The sequence below is a fragment of the Anolis sagrei genome, chromosome 2 (assembly GCF_037176765.1).
Source record: "Anolis sagrei isolate rAnoSag1 chromosome 2, rAnoSag1.mat, whole genome shotgun sequence".
Lineage (NCBI taxonomy): Eukaryota > Metazoa > Chordata > Lepidosauria > Squamata > Dactyloidae > Anolis > Anolis sagrei.
This window is the reverse complement of record NC_090022.1, coordinates 266,781,183-266,806,404: the sequence shown is the minus strand read 5'-3', so window position 1 is coordinate 266,806,404 and position 25,222 is coordinate 266,781,183. Positions and strand designations below refer to the sequence as shown.

Genomic DNA, 25,222 nt, shown 5'->3' with positions numbered 1-25,222 from the left:
TTCATTATTAAGTAGGCTGATTTTTCTCACCATAAAGTTCCTGCAAATATTCTTTTAAAAACAGTTAAAACATATATAAAAACCCGATTTGCTTCGTTTCCAACAGACCACAATCTCCGAGGATGCCTGCCATACATGCAGGCGAAACGTCAGGAGAAAACGCTTCTAGCACCCATATAGCCCAAAAAACCTACAACAACCCACGGATAGGATTTGCCAGTCTTTCTGTCCTGGGTTGCACTGACAATTTGGCACAACACAGTAGTGTGATTAACTCCATCGTATTATATGGCTACACATTTCTTGTCTTTAATTCAGTGGTTCCCAACCTTCTTTTGACCAGGGACCACTTTGACCAGGGGACTACTTGACCAGGGACCACTCTGACCAGGGACCATTCTCCAACATTAGTACCAAAAGGGTTATGCATCAGTTTTTAGTCAATTTTAGTTTTTGGTTGGGGTGCTGATTCAGAAAATTGCATTGGATAGACCACATCAGCTGTAGTTTCTGATATAGAACATAGGCCATGGTCAGCGACAAGAAAGGAATGGCAGGTGGCACGAAAGGATTGGAAATAAAAATTAAAGAGGAAGGGGGCTTACGGACCAGATTTTCGTCCTTGCTGCCTATTGGAAGGTCTGCAGCCTATAGGTTGAGAACCACTGCTTTAATTGTTGGAGATTATTCCCAGATCATGCCTTGTCCAGACTGTATTCTCTAAAAAATATGATGTGCACATCTCTGTTTTTAAAAGAAACATGGCTCCTTCCCCCACATTACTGCTAATATTGGATATGGGGAGTCCAAAATGGAGCAGAGGCCACATACTGCCTCTCATAAATATAAAATAAGTCCCCAATGATCAGTGCTACAAAGACCTTTTCTCTTATGGTCTGCCACATCTCACAAGTGGGCAAAGAAGAGAATGAGCTGATGGTTTCAGGATGTACCTGGAGTAAAAGACCTATCTATTTAAGGTTAAGCAAGTATTTACATTTCTGGAATAGAGACCTTTGAAGGAAAGAATAAAGATGATGGTTTCCGTTATGACTTTGGGGAGGAGCCAAGAAAAGACCTACAATCCCAATTTGAAAGCCCTACAGTTTTAATCAAATGTCTTCCTTCCAACATGTCCAAATTTTGACGCGGTGGCAATGCCATAGGAGTGTAATGAGAGCTGTTGCTAGCAAATATGCTGAGGTTTGTTTTTCCAATATCCACCCATGATCTTCTTAAGCTGGAATATCTGAAGAAACAGAAAAGTCGGAGTTGATGCTGCCTCTTGTTTTTTTGTTTCCTTCGCACTGTTTCCTTTTTGTTCAACCCCCTTCTCCTGTTTCAGCAGCAAAAGTGATGATGCTGATAACTGTCATTATCATTATTTAAGCTGAGGTAACAATACAGATAATGGCATTCACCGAGGGAAGGGATAAGAGTGACAGCAGTATTTATTATTCTGAAAATTGTATCCATCATACCTTTCTACCTGGAACTTCTCGTTCTCAATAGATGAGTTTGTTAATTGGACATGCCTCCAACCCAAGGGACGTTTAAGCTGCTTGTGTCTCTATGGCTTTTCCTTTACTATCATGTGACTTAATGCCATCTATTTGGCATGCATAGGATTACTTTTCGGGCTAATCCCCCTCCCCCTGGATTTCGCCTCTGTATTATATTCTCTCTGTCCATCCAGTGCGCTTACCTCATAATAACAGAACACATCACTTCATATATGTGGGAAATTTTCTTTCTTTTTAAACACATACTATATTTGGGGATATGCTTTGGAGGAAGTTTCTTTGACAGATCATTTTGGCTGGACTAACATTTCACAGATTGAACATGTATTTTCATGCTCTTCAATTTCCCTTTAAAACCGGATTTCACAGAACTTAAAAGTAATATAACTACCTGTAAATAAATTATTTTCAGGAGTAACAAAAGCAACGTAATTCCATTTTAAAAGAAACATAAGAAGTAAGGAAGACAAATTATTTTGTCTTTGAAGTGAGTATAATGAATTCTGATTTAATTGCAGTACAACCCCAGTGGCACAGCAGGTTAAAGTGCTGAGCTGCTGAACTTTCTGACCAAAAGGTTGGTGGTTCGAATCTGGGGAGCGGGGTGAGCTCCCTCTGTTAGCCCCAGCTTCTTCCAACCTAGCAGTTTGAAAACATGCAAATGTGAGTAGATTAATAGGTACGCTTCAGCAAGAATATAACAGCGCTCCATGCAGTCATGCCAGCCACATGATCTTGGAGGCATCTATGGACAACACCGGCTCTTCGGCTTCAAAATGGAGATGAGCACCACCCCTCAGAGTTGGACATGACTAGACAAACCGTTACCTTTACAACCCTTATATCTTCCAGGAATACATTTTTGCATTTACTACAGAAACAGGCAACAGTGGACAAAAACAAACAAATTTACTATAGAATTATCCTAAAGGATAAAAGAAAATTCCTAGAGAGATACCCTTTCTAGGAATTTGTTGGGTCTTCCATGGTGGTTCTATGAAAAGTTACAGCAGAAGCATACCATAGAAGCACCTAAAGGGCCTAGAAATTTTTTGGAGAGGATACATTTTGTGAGTTGTGGATAGGTAAAATCACTGGTACTGATCCTGTGGATATGGATATTTTACTGTATTTTCTAGTTACTAGTGGAATTTTCCAAGTATTATGCTATTCTTCTATCAGTTATAACTTTAAAAGGGGGAATAAAAAGGTTGTAAGCAACCAGTTATTTCTTAAAAAGTTACCAAGCAATAATGACAAATAACTTCGTAAAATGTCACACATTACTTTTGAAGCTACCTTTCCATGTTCTGGCAATTCCCACGTAAGGTTGCCCACAACAGCACATGTGGTTTTGTAGCTAAGGACCACAAGGCTCAACTCATTATGAAGAAAGGAGTAAGCCAGTGTTTCATAAGTGACATAACTTCAGAGTGGAACGTAATCTCAGAGCTGTGCTTGCCAGCAGGTGGGGAGTGGAAGGATTAAAAAAAAAAACCTCTATTTTAGCTGTGGGAAGAATCCTAACCCAAGAATAAAAGGCTAAGTTGAGCACCACCAACCAGCAGCTGCTCTGTTTCTTTTACAGCTAGAACTGTGAGGCAACTTAGCCAGTGCAGGGAACTAATCCTAAATCAGTTTTTCTCAACCTGGGTGTCTGGTCCCCTGGGGGGGGGGGGGGGTCGCGAGGCGATGTCAGAGGGGTCGCCAAAGATCATCATAAAACAGTATTTTCTGTTGGTCATGGGGGTTCTGTGTGGAAGTTTGGCCCAATTCTATTGTTGGTGGGGTTTAGAATGCTCTTTGATTGTAGGTGAACTATAAATCCCAGTAACTACAAATGTCCAAGTCTATTTTCCAAACTCCAGCAACTACAACTTCCAAATGTCAAGGTCTATTTTCCCCAAACTCCACCAGTGTTCACATTTGGGCATATTGAGGATTCATGCCAAGTTTGGTCCAGACCTATCATTGTTTGAGTCCAGAGTGCTCTCCACACTCCAAAACTCAAGGTCAATGCCCACCAAACACCTTTCTGTTGGTCATGGGAGTTCTGTGTGTCAAGTTTGGTTCAATTCCATTGTTGGTGGAGTTCAGAAAGCTCTTTCATTGTAGGTTAACTATAAATCCCAGAAACTAAAACTTCCAAATGATAAAATCAATCCCCTCCCAACCCACCATATTTGTATTTGTGCCAAATTTGGTCCAGTGAATGAAAATACATCCTGCATATCAGATATTTAAATTACAATTCATAACAATAGCAAAATTACAGTTATGAAGTAGCAATGCAAATAATATTATGGTTGGAGGTCAACACAACATGAGAAACTGTATTAAGGGGTTGCAACATTAGGAAGGTTGAGAACCACTGTCCTAAGAGTTTCATGGAATCAGAAGTGTCGAGGAGCATTATTAGCCCATTCAGATTTTGCAAGGAAGTTAAGCCAAATGTGGAGATGGCCAAGTAGTTATTGGCTCACCATAGATTCATGCCCAAGTTTCAAGCTTAGCCTGGAATTCATTGTTCCAAATCAGTCCATTGCTCCTCTATAGATTCATTCTGTACACGGTTTTATATCTACGAGAAGCTTAGATTTGTAATTGCAAAGAAAGCTGCCGAGGGCATTAGGAAGGCTATGGAGAGCCATGACAGGAACAAAGCTATTAAGAATGAAAACAGCTGTTGATACCCTGGGAAAGGATAATGCAGGCAGGAAAAATTTGAACTTTCCAAAGCTCTTGGAAGTCTAATAACATTTGGATCCTGGGATTACTCTAACCATCCAGGGAAGATCCTTAGAATGTGTTAATTGTTTGTCATTGTGCTGTGCTAGGCAACCTCCGAGGCTGAAAATCCAAATGATTCTTAAGAGCCTCAAAGGCCAACTATTTCAGAGACTTGAACAGAATGGCTGAAATTTATTTTTCCTCCTTCTGCTTCCCCCTTTCACCTTACCCATTCCCCTCCAAATGCAACTAGATTACTGGGTACAATCTACATCATCATGAACTGAGACAAGCCTGTGATTAATGTGCCTCTTATTGCTTGGGTGAAAGAATTTGCAGTCATTTCGGGAACAGGATTTCTTCACTGCCACCTCTCTATGTGCACTGCACATGCACGCACACACACATAGACACATACATATATGTGCTTATACTGGTATAGGCCATGATCTTGCATATAAAGACATAACTAAGAAATGTAGCTTAGATGAAGGGTTAGAAGGCATGATCATCAAGTTTGCAGATGACACCTAATTGGGAGGGAGAGCCAATACACCAGAACAGGAGCAGAATTCAAAACAATCTCAACAGATTAGAGAAATGGGACAAAACTAACAAAATGAAGTTCAACAGTGACAAATGCAAGATACTCCACTTAGGCAGAAAAAAATGAAATGCAAAGATACAGAATGTAGGACACGTGGTTCGAGAGCAGTATGTGTGAAAAAGGTTTTGGAGTCCTCATGGACAACAAATTAAACATGAGCCAACAATGTGACGTGGCAGCAAAAAACAGCCAACGGGTTTTTGGCCTGCATCAATAGGAGCATAGTGTCTAGATCCAGGGAAGTCATGCTACCCTTCTTTTCTGCCTTGGTTGGACCACACCTGGAATACTGTGTCCAATTCTGGGCACCACATTTGAAGGGAGATATTGACAAGCTGGAAGGTGTCCGGAGGAGGGCCACTAAAATGATCAAGGATCTGGAGAACAAGTCCTATGAGGAGCGGCTTAAAGAGCTGGGCATGTTTAGCCTGAAGAAGAGAAGGCTGAGAGGAGGCATGATAGCCATGTATAAATATGTGAGGGGAAGTCATAGGGAGGAGGGAGCAAGCTTGTTTTCTGCTGCTCTGGAGACTAGGATGTGGAACATTGGCTTCAAACTACCAGAAAGGATATTCCACCTGAACATTAGGAAGAACTTCCTGACTGTGAGAGCTGTTTGGCAGTGGAACTCTCTGCCCCAGAGTGTGGTGGAGGCTCCTTCTTTGGAGGCTTTTAAACAGAGGCTGGATGGCCATCTGTCGGGGGTGCTTTGAATGCAATAACCCTGCTTCTTGTCAGGGGGTTGGACTGGATGGCACACGAGGTCTCTTCCAACTCTATGATTCTGTGATTCTAATGTTAGAGTAGTTTCTTGTCTAACTCTACACCAACCCACATTTTCACTGCTATGGAAATCTCCAAAATAGCAGAGTATTTAAAAATACAAAACAGGATACTTAACCGAGTAGTCAGCTCACAGCAAGCAGAAGGTGTAGTGTTGTAGCTCTAAAAGAATTTTTTGAACTAAGGAGGCAAAGATGCAGTGTTCAATCCCTAAATTTTCAAAAGGTTTATTTAAAATATATAAGAACTAACATTTCTTGATAGAAAAAATTCGGTCTAAGTATTGTTGAAGGCTTTCATGGCCAGAATCACTGAATTGTTGTAGGTTTTTTTGGGCTATATGGCCTCACTACCTCTGAGGATGCTTGCCATAGATGCAGGCGAAACATCAGGAAAGAATGCCTCTAGAACATGGCCATATAGCCAGAAAAAAACCCTCCAACAAGCTTCTCTCTAACTCTATTACTTCAAAGATTAAACCAAAGGAGGAAAAAACCTCTAAATACTACATTTTCTCAATCACACAGAGTATTTATTTATTTATTTCGAACATTTATATTCCTCCCTTCTCACCCCGAAAAGGACTGAGTGAGGAGCACAAAATACAAATGCTGGGACGATGTCTTTCAAGCAAAGGCCATGGCACAACCACTCTATGGAGCTCACATTTGGTTAACCCCTAATAATTGTGCCATCAGATATTTCCACTCAAAATTCCTCTACAAATTATTCAGCTTCCCAAACTGCATCCCATATTCAGTTCTGTGTCTAGAATCTGGCCACTACCCTATAGAGGCCACTATCTGGCTAAACAACATAAAAATCTGGCTATACATTCACTATCAAAGCCCCAGTAACTCTTTGATCCAACTCACCTTGAGTGAACTCCACCACTCAAAATGGTGCACAACAGTCCTAGCAAAGATCAAGGAATTGGGCTATTATAGCAACTTCTTGAATATGCTAACTTTCAATGAGATATTTACTCTCAGTAAAAAGAGGTTGCTAGAAACCGATTATAAACAACTGCTGAGCTTGGCCAATAAATCCTGTTCGCCTATGAACATGGCAATCCCATTCATACAGTGAAACCCAGCCTATTATATTGCAGTGCCCACTAACCCCTCATGCAGGAGAGCCTATATGCTGGCTAGATGCCATCTCCACTCCATAGAGGAAAACTCAACAGTCTACCAAGCGATAAAGAGGCTTTGTCCCACAGGACAGCTGGATTCCATCCCGCATATTCTTCTGCACTGCCCACTTTACCAGGAACTAAGATCTAGCTTGCTACTACAAGTTACAGATTCTTTGAAAAACCATACTGACCCAGACAAGTAATTATGCTTTCAAACTGCCAAGATTTTAACCGTTGCCTTTTGGTGGCAAGGTTCCTGAATGAAGTCTGTAGACTGAAAGTGTAGCAAATGTGAAGTTTCCTTTTTATAATTTATACTGTATTTTTATACTGTCTTGTTATAAAGACCTATGGGATTGGAATTGGACATCAATAGATTACACACATATATAATCATTAAAAGCATTTATCTTGACATTAAAATTCACTCTTTAAACCGTCTTGATCATCCGCATCAAATCAAGTTGGGATGATACAATTTCCTATTGCTGCCTTATTGCACTGTCCCAAACGCTTGGTCCCACAGCCAAGTTTTTACCACCCCTCTGAAGGACAGGAAGGAAGGGGCGGATCTAGTCTCACCAGGAAGGGAGTTTCATAGCCAAGGGGCAATCACTGAGAAGGTCCTCTTTCTCGTCCCCGCCAATCGTGCCTGTGACAATGGCAGGACGGAAATCAGGACCTCCCCGAAGGATCGTAATCTCTGCAATGGTTCATAAAGTGAGATGCGTTCGGACAGGAAAATAGGGCTTTTTTTTTTGTTGTGTCAGGAGCAACCTGAGAAATTGCAAGTTGCTTCTGGTGTGAGAGAATTGGCCGTCTGCAAGGACGTTGCCCAGGGGATGCCTGGATGATTTGATGTTTTATCATCCTTGTGGGAGGCTTCTCTCATGTCCCCGCATGAGGAGCTGGAGTGATAAAGGGAGCTCATCCGCCTCTCCCCGGATTCGAACCTGCGACCTGTCGGTCTTCAGTCCTGCCGGCACAGGGGTTTAACCCACTGCGCCACCGAGGGCTCCAGGAAAATAGGTCTGGGGCCATTTAGAGCTTTATAGGCTAAAGCCAGCACTTTGAATTGTGCTTGGTAGCAAACTGTAGAGTACAGAGAGTAGAGAGAAAGAGTAGAGAGAGGTCTGAATGAAAAGGTGGAAAAAGAAGAGGTCTTAAAATGAAAGATCATACATCCTAAATAATGCCATTCTACCTCATCAATTAGGATGGGAGGAGAAAGAGAGAAAGATAACAGATACATCAGCAGATATTCAGGAGCAGGTGGGGAGGGGGGATTCCCTCAGCCTAGCCTAATGCTATCTATTTGCTTCTTATTGAAGACTGCAGACTTGAGCAGTGTGTGGTTGAATTCCAACACTCACAACTCCTGCCTCCAAACCCCAGGTATTTGTATAGTGTTGAAGAGCTGAGATGGGGGCATTGGGAGCATCAGACAAGCATTCAGCTATTTCCCTATAAGAGACATTCAGAGATCCCAGCACATGATACTATTGTAAATGACAAACCTATGGCAACCCTAAGGCTGTGACACTCTAAACATGGCTGAATACTCTTATATTTCTCTGCATTATTATAGTAGTTATCCTTGTCACAAGTAACTGAAGAGTTACATTCAGGGTTTTGACTCTATTACTGTCACCATTTACTTTTCATTCTTATCTGTCATTAACTGCTTGATAGAGTTTCATCTGTCATCCATTGAGACTTCACTTTCATTTTGGCTGCAGATAATATCTTCTTCTTTTTTTGCATTCCCTCCTGACAATCTCCCTGGTGTCAGTCCAGAGTTCTTCAGGCTCCCAGTCGATTCAATTTAGTAGTTGAGATCTAGTTTTTATTTTATCTTCAAATGGCATGGGGATGTTTTCCAGGTTGTATTTTGGTGTGATTGTTTTGGTTTTGTTTTGGTTTTGTATTCTTCTTTAATTATACTGTAATTTTATATGTGGGGTCGTGGGTGGCGCAATGGGTTAAGCCCTTGTGCTGCTGAACTGCTGACCTGAAGGTAGGCAGTTTGAATCTGCAGGACAGGGTGAGCTCCTGTTGTTAGTTCTAGCTCCTGCCAACTCTAGCAGTTCAAAAACATGAAAATGTGAGTAGATCAATTGGTACCTCTTTGGCGAGAAAAGGCAAAAATATGCTCCTTACAGTCAGGCCACCCAACCAAGAGGTGTCTACGGACAATGCGGTCTCCTCGACTTGGAAATGGAGAAGAGCACTTCCCCAGAGCCGGAGATATGCACAGCCTACAGAAGCTGGACATGAAAGGAGAAGTCTTTGCCTTTGTCTGTGCATTTGTATCTCATTGTATTTCATTGTAACAAGGCACCGAATGTTTGTTTGTGTCTGTTTATATGCTGTAATCCGCTCTTAATCCCCACGGGGGAAAGGGTGGAAATTATTTATTTATTTATTTTATTGTGCCACAATCTGCTCCTGGTCTTATTTTTGCAATGAGAATGAAACTTCTAGATGTTCTGCTTCATGTTATGTAACCTATTTGATTTTTATTTTGACCATCAAGTGATGTCCTGTCCAGTTGCCTCTTGGTTTGATTGAAGAAAGTGTTTGTGATGAATAAACAGTTGGCAATACAATACAATATATAATATAATATAATATAATCAACATTCATATGAAGGTGTTGTCGTTGATTTAGCTGATTTTTGTCTTGACCATCAAGTTATGTCCATGTGTACAATTGCCTCTTAGTTTGCTTGAAGAAAGTGTGATGAATAAATAGTTGGCAATGCAATTCAATATATAAAATAGCAAAGCTATACATACTTAGATGGAAATTGAGCTTTTTTTAAATAAATGTACATTTATTAAAGGTACATGCTAAAAACTGTAAAGTAACTAAATGTTACAGCCCTATGGCTTAGCTTCAGGAAGTTGCCAGCTTAATGAAATTCAGCTTAATGAAAGCTTAATGAAACTCAATTATTAGAAAAGGAATAAAGCATGAATAACTTGGTATTTATTGATGATTACCTTTGTGTTGTATGTTATTGTTGTCATTTCTACAAATGTACAATACATCAGCTTTGCATATAACTGGCTCATTCTATGCTTTCTACAATGTGAACTCTGTGAACTTAAATTCCCTTTTCTCTTACAAGCTTTCATCAATGTGAGTCGTTATGTACAGGAAGAAACTCTTTTCTCATCTTGCCAAAGCCAACATTCATATGAAGGTGCTGACGTTGATTTAGCTGTACTTTGCCCTTGTCTGGGTGGTGAAATGGTTGGTTGTCATCCAATGTAATCAAATTTACACAGCATTGCACCAGAACTAGGAGCAAATTTAGACATGAGTGTTGCACAGAGGTTCTGTAGTTAAACTCTGACTCTCTGAGGAATCCTTTTGGTGTGGGTTCACCATGGCGGGCAGCTGCTCAATGTCTATGGATGGGTTTTTTTCTAAAGTGTTTTTCTTACAAGTTGAAAGATTACCCTATTTCTGTATGAATAGGTGCTAAGTTAGGAACCAAGGGATACTGAACACACACAACAGCTGATTTTACCTGTTGTGCAATAGTACAATGACAATAAAGATATTTTATTTATACAGATTTAAATGCAGTATTATGGAATGCATATTACATTGTCAAAGCAGAGCTTGGAACTAATGCATTAAGATAGTGAAGGCATAGTGAAAGCATAACATACCCTTTAACTGTTCCAATGTAGTAAGTACAGTCTTCTGTACCTATATTTTGGATATGTCCCACTTTTGGAGATACTTTTAAAATATCCTGAATTGTGTTTCATCTTCCCATTTTCATCCATTGGTGCAAACAGAGTTCAAAGTACAAAAAAAGTTTTCACTTAATTCACTAAGCAAGGAGAAGAACAAAGGTTAAAATTCTGCTCTTCCCTGGAGATGCAGGAAAAAAGCAAACTGCTGCAGCTTTTCCTCACTTGTATAGTCATTCCTTAATTTTGGTATCTTATCCATACCAGTGATGCAGCAGGTTAAACCACTGAGCTGCTGAACTTGCTGACCAAAAGGTTGGAGGTTCGAATCCAGGAAGCAGGGTGAGTTCCTACTATTAGCCTCAGCTTCTGCCAGCCTAGCTGTTTGAAAACATGCAAATATGAGTAGAGCAATAGGTGGGAAGGTAACAGTGCTCCATGCAGTCATGTTGGACACATGACCTATGAGGTATCTATGGACAACACCGGATCTTTGGCTTAGAAATGAAGATGAGCACCACCCCACAGAGTCGGACACAACTCAACTTAATGTCAAGGGAAAACCTTTATCTTTACCTTATCTACACTCTGGTATCACTTGGCTACATGTGTCCAGATTTTCATATCTGAAATTTTGGCTAGGGCATAACAATGTTACTTTTGAAAAGTGATACAACTATTGAGAATCCCCCCATGTGACATTTATGTGTCAGTTTTTCTAATTACTTAAGCCTTTGGATTTTTTTCCCAGAGACGATCATCAGCATCAACAAAAAGTAACAAAAAGAATAATTAATGTTGTTAACAAACAACACCATCACTTTTTTACAAAGCGTGTTTGAAAATAAAAGCCCAATTTCAAAACAGTATAGATTTCAAATCAGGTCCATCTCCGTGAAACATCCTGTATAATGACTGTGTCAAACAAGTTGTTTTGCATAGAGGACTTCACCCCAAGTTATACAACCAACTCCTTTTGGAAAATAATTTCTCAACTTCTGTCTTGGTGCAAATGGACAAGGCTGTCTTCTTTCCTGGCAGTGACCTTTTTCAGCAAAGGTGACACACTCAAGCTTAATTTCTCGCAGTTCTCAGCTTTTACGAAGAGCTAAGAGGCTCAGTTTTGAACAAGATTAAACATGTTCACAGCTGAAATCTAAATGGGTTCTGCATCACTGCTGAAATGGTGTGCTTAAACGCTGATCCCTAATGCGGTGGATGTGCGGCCCACGGCAAATGTTCGCCCCAGCTGCTGTCCTTCCCATTAACAGAACGGGGAGAAGAATTAAGGAAAAACCCTCACTAAACAATCTGCAGCCGAGACTTCAGGAGCTGTCAGGTTGTAGGCGGAAGACTATAATAGATTGGATACAGCCAAGAATGCTAACCTCAGGTCAGCGCTTTCAAACACAATCATAATTTTGGGTGCTCTTTTTTCACACAGTGTCTTGATTATATTTAGAGCTTTGCTGTAATCATGGTTTCCTTTTTCTTCTTAGCATTTTTAAAGAGAAAAGAGTTAGACTAAGGATGCATCTTACAAATAAATTAATATTATTATTATATAATGTACTATTATTATCTATATAAATAAAAATGTAATGTTCGTTTGTGGGATTAACATAACTCAAAAACCACTGGACAAATTTACACCAGATTTGGACACAATACACCTATCAGGCCAACAAGTGACTATCACTCATAAAAACACTGAAAAATACAGCAGAAGAGACTTAAAAAGCTAAAAAACAAAAAATACATTACAGTGCATGCGCAAAACCAAATATATACACAAACACATATATATACACATATACACAAATATATATACACACATATATACATACACACACACACACAAAACACATACACCGACTGGGGCACAGCAATGTGTGGCAGGGGACGGCTAGTTATTATTATTATTATTATTATTATTCATCTACACAATTGAATTAATTTTGATGTTATAGAATCATGGGACCTGTAGTTAAATAAGCACTTTCACTTTCTCTGCCAAAGAGTGTTTATCCTCAACAAACTGTAACTCCTAGGATTGAGCTATGGTGGTTCAGGTGGTGTCAAACTGCAGTTTTTCTTCGTGGTCTCTGCGAATGCACACTTGTGGAGAGACTGCGCCTGCGCAGGCTCCAACGGAAACTTCTACATTTTAAAACTGTTCAAGTTTTGGCGGTAACCCTGCCCAGCCCCGGCAGGGGATAAAAGGGCGGCCCGCGCACACCGATCCAATTCCTTTTTTTCCGCCACACGGCTCGCTTCGGTACTTCTAGTTGGATAGTTTCTCTACAAAGATTTCCTCGAGTTGTTTGGCTGTATTATGTCAACAACTCGCTTCAAAAGATGCGCGAATTGTCCGAGGAAGATCCTTGATTCGGACAAACACGCTCTTTGCCTTTTGTGTCTCGGAGAGGCACACATTACTTCTTCGTGTCGTCATTGTCAATCGTTGACGGCACAGTCCCGTAAGAATCGGGTCCATCAGCTTCGATACCTTCTGTACCAGCAGACGTTGGCTCCGGTACCTTCAACATCGACATCGGCATCGACGTCAGCTGCGGTATCCAGGCCTTCAACATCAGCTTCGACGTCGGAGGCAGCATCGACATCAAAATCTGTCGATCCCTCGGCGGAGACCGAGCCTCGCCAGACAAGGGCGAAGAAGGCGGCACAGAAGAGGCCGAGAGCAGCTATGTCGACAACCTCTAAGGCCTCGGTGTCGACAGCTTCCAAGGCTACAAAGCCTACAAAGCAGAAAGCTCCATGCACGGTCACGACCGAGACCGTACGCATCCGGCACTCTTCGACCAGCTCTGTGGCGTCGGTGAGATCGATCAGGTCCACGAGGTCGACGTCGGCGACTCCGCCATCTTCCACGGCAGTTCGCATTGCTTTTCGCCGGTCTCAAGAGGAATCTCGGCGTGCCTCCACCTCTTCCTCCGTCCCGCCCACCCCGGGCAAGTCGGTGTCGAAGACAGCTCAGCCGCCGGCAAAGAAGAAGAAGACGATGCCGCCTCCATTCTCGTGTTCTTCTTCTTCCCGAAAGCAGACCACCGCCTCCTTGGCCACCTCGTCGGAGAGGTCATCGCCCTTGCAGCCTGCTGAACCCCAACTGGCCCCTCAACCTGCCCAGGAGCCACAGCCTTTGCCAGAACTGCCGTCGGAACAACCCGAGTCCCCGGTGATCTCGGTGGACACGGTGATCGAGGCACCAACTCGACATGTGACAGCCAGACAGGAGCTTTTCCCGTCGGTCACGACCTTGACAACTGTGACGGCAAGACAGGAGACTTCTCCAGTGTTGGAGACTCCGGAAAGGGGCAGGCAGACTATGAGACTGGCCCGTGCCATTCAGGCTTCGACCTCAAAAGCCCCCCCAGTGGCTCTACTGCAGCGTCCGAGTCGGGATGCCTCCTCCTCAATCCGTGGCGGCTGATGACGAAGAGGAAGATGGCGAGTTGCCGGGATCGGTACACTCGGGGTCTGTGTTGTCTCTCGGGATCGAGAGATCACCCACTCACAACGCCTATGAGGCTGACCCTCCATCTCCCACTGACAATGTCCGAGCCTTTGCAGATCAAATGGCTCGTATGGCTGAAGCCCTAGGCCTGGAGGTCAAGCAGACTTCCAAGGCAGTGCAAGACCCGGTGTTTAAAAGGGTGCAAGCGGAATCCCCACCCGCTCCTCTTCTACTCTTCCTTCCCTACCTCCTTGAAGTGATCCAGGGCTCCTGGAAGACCCCTTCCTCCATCCCTCCAACCTCTAAGAAAATTGAATCATGGTACAGAACGGACGATGAGGGCTTGGAGTGGCTGAAACACCATCCCGACCCTAACTCGGTGGTTGTGAAGGCGGCTCAGGGGTTCGGAAGACAATCGTCGGCGCCATCCGACCGTGAAGGGAAGAGGTTTGATGCAGTAGGCAGGAAGCTTTACTCTGGTGCCCTCCTGCTGGCCCGCATGGCCAATTATGGCGCTTGTATGGGCGCATACCAACAAATTCTCTGGGCAAAGGCAGCTCCATTCTTCCAGAGAATGTCTGATGAGGATCACGCTGCCATCACCACCCTGGCCCAAGAGGCGAACTCTCTGGCGCATCATCAGATGCAGATGGCCAAACACACGGGGGACACTGCGGGCAAGATGATTGCTCACGCTGTGGCAATCAGGAGGCATGCCTGGCTCAGATCTTCTGGCCTCTCTACTTCGTCGAGGCAGGTGATCGAAGACCTTCCGTTCGACGCCCTGGGGCTCTTTAACGCCGGAACGGATGACAAGCTGAAGTCAAACCACGACTTCAAGACCTTGGCTTCTAAGTGCGGTTTCGAAAATCAAAACCAGGCGCAGAGGACCAGATGGTTCCAGTACAAACGCCGGCACACAGTTCCGTACCGCACCATTCAGTACCGCCAACCAGCCCGTCCCCTGCATACCTCCCAACAAACCCACCCTCAGCAACCTCAACAGCAAAGGAGGCAGCACCAGCAGCAGTGGTCGCGGTCCCACCAGGCCTCTGGAGGCAATCAGGCTAGGCGCCGCATTTGACGCCCTAATGGACGATACCATTTGTCCCTTCGTTACAGATGTTGTTCCCATGTCCCTCCCAATGGTACCCGCCCTCATCCTTCCATCCGGCTCGACACCGTTCGGGGATCGCCTGACGAACTTTCTCCCTGCATGGGAAAATATCACCTCAGATGCATGGGTTTTAAAGATTGTCGACGAAGGTTATGCATTGGAGTTCGAAGAACTCCCACCAACAGGACAGATTGTCGATACCGAACCGTCCTCGGCAATTCTGACAGAAGTCGAGACCTTGCTTCTGAAGGGGGCAATTTCCCCTCTCCCGGACTCTCAAAACCATCGAGCCTTCTTCTCCAGATACTTTACTGTCCCAAAGCCGGATGGCTCCCTCCGCCCCATCCTCGACCTCAGAGACTTAAACTCCTTCATCGAACCTCAAAAGTTTCGGATGGTGACGGTATCGTCCATTCTCCCGCTCCTCAGGTACGGAGATTTCTTCGCGTCCGTCGATCTCCGGGACGCTTACTTTCATCTCAATCAGAAAACATCACAGACGCTTCCTGGCCTTCAGGGTAGCGGGACAGACGTATGTCTTCAACATCCTCCCGTTCGGTCTCGTGACGGCACCGAGAACTTTTACCAAATGCATGTCGGTGGTCACGGCAGCCCTCAGGAGGGAAAAAATCCGCATTTTCCCGTACCTAGACGACTGGTTGTTGGCAGCACGCTCCCCGGACCTTCTGTGACTTCAGGTGGCAAAGACGCTTTCCCTCCTCGAAGACCTGGGCCTCCAGCTAAATGAGGAGAAATCTCATCTCGAGCCCACCACCTGCATAAAGTTCATCGGCGCCATGTTCGATTCTCTCTCCCAGTCAGTCTTCCTTCCGGAGGAGAGGTTCAGGGCTCTTCGAGCCAAGGCGCTCAAAGTGCGTCGATCCCGTGTAGTCCCGGCGAAGCAGATACAAGTCCTCCTCGGGCACATGGCCTCCACGGTGATGGTGACACCATTGGCGAGGCTCCGCTTCCGTCCCCTCCAGAGATGGTTCTTGGACCACTTCAATCCCATGCGAGACAGTGCTGCGAAATGCCTGCTGATACCGAAGTCGGTAAAGGACTCTCTAAACTGGTGGATGAACCGCCAGCATGTCTGCAGGGGCGTTCCATTCCACCCAGAACCCCCAGCTGTCACGATAACGACAGACACCTCGATGTTCGCATGGGGATGCCATACAGGAGAACTCTCAGTCCACGACCTCTGGTCTCCACAAGAGAGGCAGTGCCATATAAACTACCTGGAACTGCTGGCAATCTTCAAAGCCCTGAGGGCATTTGCCCTCCTGGTCACGGGGAAGTCGGTCCAGATCCTCACGGACAACATGGTGGCAATGTTCTACGTGAACAAGCAGGGAGGAACGGGCTCGAGAAAACTTCTCAAGCTGTCACTGGATCTTTGGGACTGGTGTGTGGCCAGGTCGGTGTCGATAACAGCTTTGCACCTCCCGGGAGAGGTCAACGTCGAGGCCGACGCACTCAGCAGAACCAGGGCAACCTCTCACGAGTGGAGGTTGAACCCTGACGAACTGGCCAAGATCTTCAGGGATTGGGGCTTCCCGGCCGCAGACCTCTTCGCGTCGCCGCAAAACGCTCAGCTCCCTCAGTTCGGTGCCCGGCTTGCTCCGAACACGGTACCGGGATGTCTCGGGGACGCGTTCCTTCTAGACTGGTCGCGGCATCTGCTCTACCTCTTCCCTCCCTTCCTGCTCATCCCGAGGGTGATCGAGAGGATCCAGTCGGCGCAAACGAACTGCATCTTGATAGCGCCGGAGTGGCCACGACAACCGTGGTTCTCGGTCCTTCTCCAATTATCCGGGGACGGATGAGACGCCTTCCACTTCGGCAGGATCTACTCTCCCGGGAAGACGGTCAGCTTCTCCACCCCGACCTCACTTCTCTGCATCTTTCGGCGTGGAGGATCCAGTTCTGAGGTCCCTGTGCCCAGGAGTTCTCCCAATCCTGGAGGCAGCTCACAAGCCAGCGACCAAAAAGTGCTACTCGGCGTGCCTTAACCGCTTCCAGGCCTTCCTCTCCGAGAAGGGCCTAGAAGACCATCAACCGTCGATACCGTCAGTTCTCTCGTTCTTGCTGCACCTTACCGAACGGGGCTTGTCGCTATCGTCACTCAAGTCTCACCTGGCGGCTATCTCTTGGCAGCTTCAACGGACAGGAGAGGTCTCCTTGTTCAAGGAGAGCTCCGTGAGGTCTTTCCTGCGGGGTTTCAACAACCTGCACCCCCCAGTCCGCTCCCCGACCCCGGGTTGGGACCTCGACCTTGTGCTAGCTCGACTCGCACAAGAGCCTTTTGAACCAGTGGCATCGATTGACCTTCGACTTCTGTCGTGGAAGGTGGCTTTTCTTGTTGCTATCACCTCGGCCGTAGGCCTTCGGAACTTGCAGCACTGCGTGTGGACGAACCATATTTTGTTGTCCACGGGGACAGAGCAGTCCTCCGTACGGACGTGACATTCCTTCCCAAAGTTGTGTCCCCTTTCCATGTGAATGAAGACATTGTCCTTCCCTCGTTGTGTCAGTCTCCCTCTACCCCGAGGGAAAAAAGACTTCATATGCTCGATGTGCGGAGGGCTTTACTCTGTTATAGGGACAGAACTGCTCAGTCTCGAAGGACTCAGAGACTGTTCGTGGCATATGCCCAGGAGAAATTGGGCCTGCCGGTCACGGCGCAACGCCTGTCCCATTGGATCACCTCGACAATCGAGCTTTGTTACCAGCTTGCTCGACAGCAACCCCCGTTGGTTGTCCGGGCTCGGTCAACCAGGGCTATGGCGGCATCGACAGCCTTCCTTAAAGGGATTCCCTTGGACGCTATTTGCAAAGCGGTCATTTGGAAGAATCCTCAGACGTTTGTCTCACATTATAGACTGAATACCAGGTGTACACCTGACATGGCCTTTGGGAGGGCAATTTTGGGATCGTGTCCGTCCTAAAACTTTGCAAAGTTTTTCTTGTACTTGATCGGTACCGAGAGCTTCTTCGGTACCGTATATTGTTGTGAATGTTATTTACCATGTTTTACTTGAATTCAACTGTTTACCGGTGCTGGTGAATGTAATTGCACCTTTACACTTGATGCCTTACTGCCTGAGGCACAGGCAACCTTGCACTATAGCCTAATGGGGCTCACCACGGGTAGTGTTTGTGTCGATATCGACGCCTTTTGCCTTGCTAATGTGTTTTGCACTTGTTAACAAAACTGTTTTGTGTAACTACTTAATGTGCCCTCATTGCAATGAGTGTCTTCAGCAATCATCATGTGGTTTATTTCAAGGGTCATGGAAAATTTTTATTGTTCAAGAATGCCCTCATTTATTGAGTGTCTTTCACTGTTGATTGGTCACCCTCACGTGACCGGGAGGATCACGTACTCCCATAAGTTTTATGCACTGTGCCCTTCTTCGGAAGTGATTACAATCTCTTGTTTGGTAACTGTTTGCACTTAATAAAATTGTTTGGCCCTTGACCTGAATAGTTGGTTTGCATTCTTCCCGCCTCCGGGACCTGAGCTTGCTAGTCTCCACAAGTGTGCATTCGCAGAGACCACGAAGAAAAATGGTAGGTTACATACCTGTGACCATCTTTCTTCGAGTGGTGCTCTGCGAATTCACACTAACCCGCCCAGCCTCCCCTCTGAGCAAACCTCCAATTTCTCGCTACCGTAGCGGCGTAGGAATTGGATCGGTGTGCGCGGGGCGCCCTTTTATCCCCTGCCGGGGCTGGGCGGGGTTACCGCCAAAACTTGAAAAGTTTTAAAATGTAGAAGTTTCCGTTGGAGCCCGCGCAGGCGCAGTCTCTCCACAAGTGTGAATTCGCAGAGCACCACTCGAAGAAAGATGGTCACAGGTATGTAACCTACCATTAGTGCAAAGGTTGGCAGCCAGATTATTAATCGCGGCTAGCTACAGGGAGCATAAAATGCCCCTATTAAAGCAGCTCCACTGGCTGCCAATAAGTTTCTAGGCCCAATACAAAGTGGAGGTTATTACCTATAAAGTCCTATATGTTTCAAGTCCAGCCTATCTTCAAGATCACATCTCTTTCTTTGAACTGACATGAGCCCTAAGATCTGCCAGGGAGACCCTTCTCTCAGTCCCGCCTCTGTCCCAACTGTGGTTGGTGGGGATGAGAGAGAGGTCCTTCTCGGTAGTGGCCTCCTAGCCCCTACCCTCCAGCTGAAAACATGGCTTTTTACACAAGCTTGTAACCATGTTTAGGGATTATGATCACTATATTCAAGAACTTACTGACTGGTCACTGTTGCACTTTATGAGGACATTTATTGTACATAGCTGCTATTTTATAGCTTGTCAGGGTTTTTTTTTAAAGTATCTAAATGGATACTTAGTGCTGTTTTGTGTGTAATGGGGTTAATGTTGTTGTTATTGCTTTTACCTTTTTGTATTTGGCTGTATTGTGTTGCATTTCACTGTTGAGTGTGTCTTGTGAGCCGTCCTAAGTCCCTTCAGGGGGAGGTAGCAGGATACCAATAAAAATTAGTTATTTATTTATTTATTATTAATTCTACAATGCAGACACACCCTAAGTCTCATTGTTTTATTGTCAGCCTTGCTGTTTGGTTTGAGAAGGCTACATAATATTATATGCCAGTGATAAAGTAATGTACTGTTCTTTCCCAAATACTTTTTTTGAGTGTCCAAAAACCTTACCAAGGGCAAAGGGAATGTATGTCATATACTTCATGCTGAGGATGATAAGTGCTAATCTGCTCATTGATAGACACAAAAAATATAAGAAATGACATAGGAGAGGATCACCCTCCTGTTTACTAAAAAGATAAAGGTAAAAGTTTCCCCTGACATTAAGTCTACTTGTATCTGACTCTGGGGATTGGCGCTCATCTCCATTTGTAAGCCGAAGAGCCCACGTTGTCCATAGACACTTCCTAGGTCATGTGGCTGACATGACTGCATGGAGCACTGTTACCTTCCTGCCAAGGCAGTAACTACTAATCGACTCACATTTGCATATTTTCGAATGGCTAGGTTGGCAAAAGCTGGGCCTAACAGTGGGAACTCACCCTGCTCTCTGAATTCAAACTGCCAACCTTTCAGTCAGTGAGTACAGCAGCTCAGCAGTTTAACCTGCTGCAACAAAGTCAAAGGAAAGGTCAAAGGCAGAGGAATGGTTTTAGTAAGGGGGAAATGGGGAAGTGAATGAAGGTACTAAGGGTCACCAAGGTCTTCCACCTAAATTACGTATGCATATAATCTATTTATGTCCCGGCATTGAATGTTTGCCGTTTGTATGTTGCACTCCACCCTCAGTCCCCTTCAGGGTAAGAAGGGTGGAATATAAATGCTTTAAATAAATTATTTCCCCACTGATCCATAAATACTCAAGTATGGTATTTTCTCGGAATATGTTTAAGGTACGAAATGAATTTAAAGTGAATGTATAATAAAGGTAAATTACATATGTGCAACAAAGCAATTAAGCCATGACAAATTGATTTTTCTGAGGTAATGAATTCCTTCCTAATATACTTTTCTTCCTTTTGAATTCAATTCAACCTAACCCATTTGAGAAGAACATGTCTAGAATGGACCAGTGGAGTAAATCATGAAGGAGTAGATACTTTTACATTTGGATTCCGTCTATTCTTCAAAATAGACTTCATCTTCAACAGCTGTGGCCTTTCATCCCATACAATTATGCACTCTCTATGGCAATATTATTTGGGACTTGGGGTCTGTAGTTTGACTGAGAATTAGAAATGCTACTTTCTAAACTGTAAATCCTATAATTCCATAAGATGGAACGATGTCAGCTAAAGCAGAATCATAGTATTAATATTTTATAGTATGAAAAGACCACTGATGTTTTGAACTTTGCCGCTCTTCAGTTCCACTAGTGTGGTCAATGGTCAGATAATGAGAGGGTTGCAAGCTGTAACATCTAGAGCAGTCGTTCCCTAAACTTCAGTCCTCCAGATGTTTTGGACTTCAGTTCCCAAAAGCCCCATCTGGCTTGTCCAATGGTCAAGATTTCTGAAGCTGTAGCCCCAAACATCGAGAAGACAAAAGTTGCATCTGCACTATAGAACTAATGTGGTTTGACACCCCTTAAACTGCCATAGCACAATACTATGGAATCCTTATGATGAAGTTTGGTGAGGCACCAGTACTCTGTAGAAGAGAAAACTAAAGACCTTATAAAACTTCATCTTACATGATTTCATAGTATTGATCCATGGCAGTTAAAGTTTCCAAGTTTTCAAACGGCATTGATTCTACACTCCAGATCAGTGATTCTCAACCAGTGGGTCCCCAGATGTTTTGGCCTTCAACTTCAAGAAATCCTAACAGCTGGTAAACTGGCTGGGATTTCTGGGAGTTGTAGGCCAAAACACCTGAGGAACCCCAGGTTCAGAACCACTGCTCTAGATACACCCAAAATTTGGTAACCACTGATGCAGAGGACCAAAGCTTCTCTGAATCAGTGGTTTTTCCAGTAAATGGAGCAAAAGTGAACTTGAAACAACTATGATTAGTTTGCCACCCTCGTATCAAATTAAAGTTGAACTAGAAAACAACCTTTTTGGGCTGTACTTCTCAGAATCCCATAGTTCACTTTGTAACCGACCATGCTGACTGTAGGATTCTAGAAGTTGTAGTTCCAAAAAGTAGTTTTCCAAGCTGTATTCTGATTCTCAAGCCATATGGGTTAAAGAAAGGTCAGAAGTCAAAGACAGATGTTACGAAACGACTCAAGTTACAAAACCATAGATATGTGTTAACACCAAAATTGTCATGAGACAGAGAGCAAGTAGTGTGTTGCAGCATATATTATCCATGCACTAATATGTACTTAGTGTCACCTCTTCATCTCCCAAGTAAGAATTTCCTGTTTAAACGGTAAAGCAATCCTTCAGTGGAGGAATTAGTACTTATCTGTTTATTCGGGTAAGACAAAGCTCCTAATGACACCCTGGCTGTAGGGCAGCGATTATGTTTTGCTCATTGCTCCAAGCCTTCACTAAAGAAGCAAGGGCTCAAATATTCTTCAAAGCCTTTTTGAATACCTCAGATCAGCAGGTTGATATGTGAATCCATGCAAAGTTCAGTGCAAGGAGAAAAGGTTATCAATTAACTTGATGTCCATTTTTCAGGGTGGCAATCGTGCAGTCCTCCAGATTTTCTTGCACCGTATCTCTTTGAATTCCTCCCAATTGCTTAGGCTGGCCGGGACTCCTAGTCCAACTGCCTCTGCTGGGCACCATGATTCCCATCCCTTCCATATCACAATGAAACTCAGGGGTGCATAATAATGTATGTGACATTTGCACATCATCACTGGTGTATTTTAGTGGAGCAATGAATAAATTCTCCCAAGTGGGAAAAAATAGGAGTCCCCGGTGACACAGTGGGTTAGATCACTGAGCTGCTGAGCTTGCTAACCAAAAGGTCACAGGTTCGAATCCGGGAAGCAGGGTGAGCTGTCAGCCCCAGCTTCTGCCAACCTAGCAGTTTGAAAACATGCAAATGTGAGTAGATTATTAGGTATTGCTCCAGCGAGAAGGTAACAACCATGCAGTCATGCTGGCCATATGACCTTGGTGGTGTCTACAGCTCTTCGGCTTAGAAATGAAGATGGGCTCCAACACCCAGAGTCAGACACGACTGGACTTAATCAGGGGAAAACCTTTACCTTTACTAGTGGAAAAATGTTCAAACATTTACAATGGAATTTAAAAATAGAAATGATGATGTGAAAGAGCACTCACCATGAAAAATGAAAGGTCCCTTATACAATTTAAGAGCATTAGTTCATTTTATCAGATGGGGGAAAATACATTTTTGGACTAAATCTCAAATTTTTTAGCTCTTGGAGGTCTTGGAAGTTTCAGGGAATGGAAATCTGAAAATATAGCTTTTGCAAGCTCTATATCTATCTCCATATAGTTTATATTGACAACTGCCTGCTGTTCAAGGCAGAAAATGATAATTTTTCATCTTCACTGCAGATGTTAAGACGTTTTTGCATGTGAAGCAAAGGTGCTGCTGCTAAGATTTGGAGCCTTTTTATCTTCATCCCTTGGGTCACAATGGACCTGGCTGGATTGTGGCGTACACGCAACTGAAATTTTGAACTCTACGTGAAAGCATCCACATTCACTTGCATTGCCTTGCTGTCAGTGAAAACAGTAGCTGATGTGTTTTATGACATTCCTTTCAACCATCACAAACTCATGGTGAAAATGAGCTTATGACGTTCCTTTCAACCATCACAAACACAAACATGGGTCTACTCAAAACACATTCTGGAGATCTCACAAAACTAGTGGTATTTTCCTGCTGAGCTCTAGTCAAACGCTTATTTAACAGAGTGATGTCTGCTTCCTACTTAGCTGACTAAGGTTGCATTCTTATGCATAAGTACTTGGGACTAAGTCCCACTGAACGCAATAGAAGGGGTCATTGGGAGAACTTCAAGAATTCCACAATGCCCCACTGACAAAATTTGGTGGTTGCAGATGCCTTGAGATTTCCAGATTGCTTCCTAATTTCAAAGAAATGCCTAATCAGGGGTCCTGAGCAAAATTTCCCTCTAAGGACTTTATCATACAATGTAGGCAAACTCACATTGCACTTTGACCATCTCCAAAAGTGGCAGTCCTTGTCACACAAGACTATGTGTATGGGGGTTTTGTGTGCCAAGTTTGGTCCAGTGTTTGGGTTCATAGTGTTCTCTGGATGTAGGTGAACTACAACTCCCCCAAATCAAGGTGAATTTTCCCCGAAGACCTCCAATATTTTTTGATGGTCATGGGGGCTCTTTGTGCCAAGTTTGGTCCAATTCCATCTTTGATTGCAGGTGACCTATAAATCCCAGTACTCACAACTTCAATTCCCCTCAAAACCCACCATTACTCAAATTTGGGCATATTGGGTATTTCATGCCAAATTTGCTCTTATATTGCAGGTGAACTATAGACTGCTGAGCAACTGAAATTGCTGACCAAAAGGTCGGCGGTTTGAATCCAGGGAGCAGGGTGAGCTCCCACTGCTAGTCCCAGCTTCTACCAACCTAGCAGTTTGAAAACATGCAAATGTGAGTAGATCAAAAGGTACTGCTTTGGCAGGAAGGTAATAGCACTCCATGCTGTCATGCCAGTTATATGACCTTGGAGGTGTCTATGGGCAACACCGGCTCTTCAGCTTAGAAATAAAGATGAGCACCACCCCTAAGAGTCAGACATGACTTGACTTAATGTCCTTTACCTTTACTATGCTAACGCTGGCAAGATTTTTTAGTACTTAGAAAGTAAATGCAATAATTTGTGACATAACCAAGTAACATGCCATGTAACTAGTCAACTTCAGTGCCATTTTTTTGACAGAGGAGTCAGCATACATGTAATAAATGGGAAACTCAAGGCAAATTATGTCTGAAACTCCTTTGCCACATTACACCAAGTATGGGCCCAGCTTATGATTTGTCTAAGGCATCTCTCTCACACACTTAAATCAAGGTATGATGCTTAAAATCATTCATGGCTATTTAGGCATTTGAGAGAGAATATCCCATAGGCACTTCTCATTCCTGGCAATAAAAATACCATAACAACAAAGTAAATTAATTTAAATCTAAGGCGGATGAGGAGAAAGAAGGAATTTAGCAGCACAATTGAGGTGGATTTATTGGAGAAGTGAACTGTATTTCAGTTCACTTCTTCAAACACACTGATAGAATTAAATCAGGTAAAAAAGGATTTCTGCCTTTTTAGGAAACTGGAAACTGTTCTTCAAGGCATTTGCCTCAGCCTAATAGTAGGACGAGCCCTGGTCCACCTACAGATCCAGTTCTGTGCTTACCTTCTTCCCTTGAAGAGAACAATTATTTAGGTGATCCATCACCCATACCATGAACTTATATAACGCATCATTTACAATTTAGTCACCTCCTTTTCCGGGCATCTCTTGTTTTTACAGGAACAGAACTTTTCTTTCTTTTCTTTTCTTTACTCAAACCATTAAAAACCTGACATTAAAGGGTACATTTACAGCTTATCTCACCACCTATTGCTGCAACGGTTCCCCATTAACAACTTTTATTATTATGAGACGACAACTCAGGCTCCAGTTTGGAATGCAAATTA

The 25,222-nt window shown here is 43.9% G+C and overlaps 1 protein-coding gene across 1 annotated transcript in view; it reads left to right on the top strand.

Moving 5' to 3' along the window:
* Positions 1 to 25,222, top strand: part of PIK3R1 (phosphoinositide-3-kinase regulatory subunit 1) — a 133,169-nt gene that overhangs the window by 70,779 nt on the left and 37,168 nt on the right. The gene's annotated exons all lie outside the window — the stretch shown is intronic.